This window comes from Nylanderia fulva, unplaced genomic scaffold (assembly GCF_048542155.1).
Source record: "Nylanderia fulva isolate GAGA-0341 unplaced genomic scaffold, ASM4854215v1 Scaffold813, whole genome shotgun sequence".
Classification (NCBI taxonomy): Eukaryota; Metazoa; Arthropoda; class Insecta; order Hymenoptera; family Formicidae; genus Nylanderia; species Nylanderia fulva.
The window spans coordinates 1-4,227 of NW_028190932.1; the positions used below are offsets into that span (position 1 = coordinate 1).

At 42.7% G+C, this 4,227-nt stretch overlaps 1 pseudogene; it reads left to right on the top strand.

Moving 5' to 3' along the window:
* Positions 1 to 221: 221 nt before the first annotated feature.
* Positions 222 to 2,156, top strand: LOC146719931 (small subunit ribosomal RNA; annotated as a pseudogene).
* The last annotated feature ends 2,071 nt before the right edge of the window (positions 2,157 to 4,227 follow it).

A 4,227-nucleotide genomic window follows, 5' to 3' on the forward strand; every position in this document is an offset into this window, starting at 1 on the left:
TCCGTCGTTCTCTCGTACGCTTTACATAATAGCGTTAAACACAGCAGAGTGTCGCCGACCGGCTGAGCAAGACCGGCGGCAAATAAAATGGCACATACGAGCGTGTCGCGCGCGCGTCGGTGTTTCGGCATCGAACGCGCGCGCGCGCGAAAAAGAGCTAGCGACGAGTCTTCGGGCTCGCTCGCGAGTTACTCCCTTGCGAGTAACCGAACACGAAGCTCCCTGGTTGATCCTGCCAGTAGTCATATGCTTGTCTCAAAGATTAAGCCATGCATGTCTCAGTGCATGCCGAATTAAGGTGAAACCGCGAATGGCTCATTAAATCAGTTATGGTTCATTAGATTGTACCCACATTTACTTGGATAACTGTGGTAATTCTAGAGCTAATACATGCAAAACAGAGTCCCGACCAGTGATGGAAGGGACGCTTTTATTAGATCAAAACCAATCGGTGGCGGGCGGCTCGCCGTTCGTCCACCGTTTATTTTGGTGACTCTGAATAACTTTGTGCTGATCGCACGGTCCTAGCACCGGCGACGCATCTTTCAAATGTCTGCCTTATCAACTGTCGATGGTAGGTTCTGCGCCTACCATGGTTGTAACGGGTAACGGGGAATCAGGGTTCGATTCCGGAGAGGGAGCCTGAGAAACGGCTACCACATCCAAGGAAGGCAGCAGGCGCGCAAATTACCCACTCCCGGCACGGGGAGGTAGTGACGAAAAATAACGATACGGGACTCATCCGAGGCCCCGTAATCGGAATGAGTACACTTTAAATCCTTTAACGAGGATCCATTGGAGGGCAAGTCTGGTGCCAGCAGCCGCGGTAATTCCAGCTCCAATAGCGTATATTAAAGTTGTTGCGGTTAAAAAGCTCGTAGTTGAATCTGTGTCGCACACCGTCGGTTCACCGCTCGCGGTGTTTAACTGGCGTGATGTGGGACGTCCTACCGGTGGGCTTAGCCTCGCGAGGGGCGGCCCAACTAATATCCCGTCGCGGTGCTCTTTACTGAGTGTCGAGTCGGGCCGGTACGTTTACTTTGAACAAATTAGAGTGCTTAAAGCAGGCTACCTTCGCCTGAATACTGCGTGCATGGAATAATGGAATAGGACCTCGGTTCTATTTTGTTGGTTTTCGGAACCCCGAGGTAATGATTAATAGGGACAGATGGGGGCATTCGTATTGCGACGTTAGAGGTGAAATTCTTGGATCGTCGCAAGACGGACAGAAGCGAAAGCATTTGCCAAAAAATGTTTTCATTAATCAAGAACGAAAGTTAGAGGTTCGAAGGCGATCAAATACCGCCCTAGTTCTAACCATAAACGATGCCAGCTAGCGATCCGCCGAAGTTCCTCCGATGACTCGGCGGGCAGCTTCCGGGAAACCAAAGCTTTTGGGTTCCGGGGGAAATATGGTTGCAAAGCTGAAACTTAAAGGAATTGACGGAAGGGCACCACCAGGAGTGGAGCCTGCGGCTTAATTTGACTCAACACGGGAAACCTCACCAGGCCCAGACACCGGAAGGATTGACAGATTGATAGCTCTTTCTTGATTCGGTGGGTGGTGGTGCATGGCCGTTCTTAGTTGGTGGAGCGATTTGTCTGGTTAATTCCGATAACGAACGAGACTCTAGCCTGCTAAATAGGCGTACCCTATGGTATCGCGGAACTTTTGAAAGAAAATCTGCCCGATTTTTTAGAAGAAGTGCCACTATTTGAAAGAAATAAAATGTTCTTTCAACAAGACGGTGCTTGACCACACAACGCCAGGATTGTAACAAACTACTTGAACGAGCAGTTTCCTGGACGTTGGATGGGTCGGTATGGCCCGATACGTTGGCCCGCAAGATCCCCGGACCTTAATTCTCTTGATTTCTTTTTATGGGGATACTGTAAGGAATCAATATACAAAACGCTTCCCGAGAACGTCGACGACTTAGAAACCAGATTGCGATATGTAATTTGGAATATCGAAGAGGAAGTAATGGAGAACGTCCAATTAAATTTATTTAAACGCATGCGAGCTTGCATAAGGATGGATGGTGGTCATTTTGAGCACCTATTATAAATTAATCCGCTCTTTTCAGAGCGACCAAAGTCAATCCGCTCTTTTCAAAGCGACCAAAGTCAATCCGCTCTTGAAAGAGCGACCAATACATTTATACATGGAACATCTTGTTCGCAAAACATAATCATTTTTCTCACGTCTCGCTTAAAAAGAATGGGCAAAACGGGCGGATAATGTTAAGTCATTAAAAAAAATGTATTATAACGTAAAAAATTATAATACGTTATAATATGCCTTTTTTAATAACATAATTATTATACGTTTTAATACATGTCTCGCGTCAATCACATGTTCGGCAACGCCGCGTGATTGTTATCGTCTAGACGTGTCGCGAAGCGTCGCGACGCGTTGCGTCATCCGTCGCCGCAGTCTGTTGTCGTGTCCTTGCCGTGTAAACAATTGTCGTCCGCATCGAGTAACGTGTGCCTTTTTACAAGTAATTTTTAATAATTAATCGGTACACTGAGAGAATTTTCTCTTAAAATTTACCCTAAAAGTTATGGTAATTGTGAGACAATACGGTATGAAAAGAATTTTATTAAAATTTCTCTGATTAATATTTATCACATTAAAAATAATATCTATCACAATAAAATATGAAATATGTGTGATTAATTTTACTAAACTGTATAGTAAAATTAATCAAACATATTTTATATTTTCTTGTGATACATATTATTATTTTTAATATAATAAATAGTAGAGAAATTCTAATAAAATTCTTTCCACATTGTTGAAGATTCGTTCTTCGGATCGAATCCTCGAGGACGATCGAATTTTCTAGAATGTTTTTTTGTTAAATTCCTTAGTGTTTACGCCAAGGAAACACGTGAAACCAACGTGTACACTCGCCGCTAATTGGCGTGTGTACATCGCCTGATTTTCTGATGGTCCAATCGAGGACCCCGATCGGCTGCCGCCCTACGCGAGCTCCGAAATTCGCGCAGCCCTCGAGTCAGTCCTCGAGAGAGCGAGCGCCGAGAAACATAAGTCTCGGTACGCGACGAACTTGTAGAAAGTGAATAAACTAATTTATAAGAGTTTTAACAAGGCTCTGTAATATAAATATAAATTTAACGTATAAGACGGGCAACAAGAGCCAAATCGCGGATGACAATGCGTTATCCTAACGAAACTAAATAATTTTCCGTTAGAATTAAATACCGGTGCACAAGGCACCAAATTTTACTTGGACACGGCCAAGATTTTAAAATATGAAATAATCTCATATTTGAGATTTAATTTCAATACCCCCTTTAACCCCCCTACGGAAAATAACTGGCTTAAAAAATGCGTTTGTTTACCAACATTAATATATATAACAGAGAAAAGTATAGAATCGAAAGGATCTGAATAGCTCAGCTGGAAGAGCAGTCGCCCGGCAAGCGAAAGGTCTCGGGTTCGATTCCCGATTCAGCGATTTTCGGATCTATATTTTTCTCTTGCATTCATTTATTTATTTTCCGTAGGGGGGTTAAAGGGGGTATTGAAATTAAATCTCAAATATGAGATTATTTCATATTTAAAATCTTGGCCGTGTCCAAGTAAAATGTGGTGCCTTGTGCACCGGTATTTAATTCTAACGGAAAATTATTTAGTTTCGTTAGGATAACGCATTGTCATCCGCGATTTGGCTCTTGTTGCCCGTCTTATACGTTAAATTTATATTTATATTACAGAGCCTTGTTAAAACTCTTATATTTGATACACGCTGGCTTAAAAAATGCGTTTGTTTACCAACATTAATATATATAACAGAGAAAAGTATAGAATCGAAAGGATCTGAATAGCTCAGCTGGAAGAGCAGTCGCCCGGCAAGCGAAAGGTCTCGGGTTCGATTCCCGATTCAGCGATTTTCGGATCTATATTTTTCTCTTGCATTCATTTATTTATTTTCCGTAGGGGGGTTAAAGGGGGTATTGAAATTAAATCTCAAATATGAGATTATTTCATATTTAAAATCTTGGCCGTGTCCAAGTAAAATTTGGTGCCTTGTGCACCGGTATTTAATTCTAACGGAAAATTATTTAGTTTCGTTAGGATAACGCATTGTCATCCGCGATTTGGCTCTTGTTGCCCGTCTTATACGTTAAAAATCTACTATGTTAGGCAATATTCTCCTCTTCGGCGTGGTTTTCGAGCCAGGTATCGCATTTATG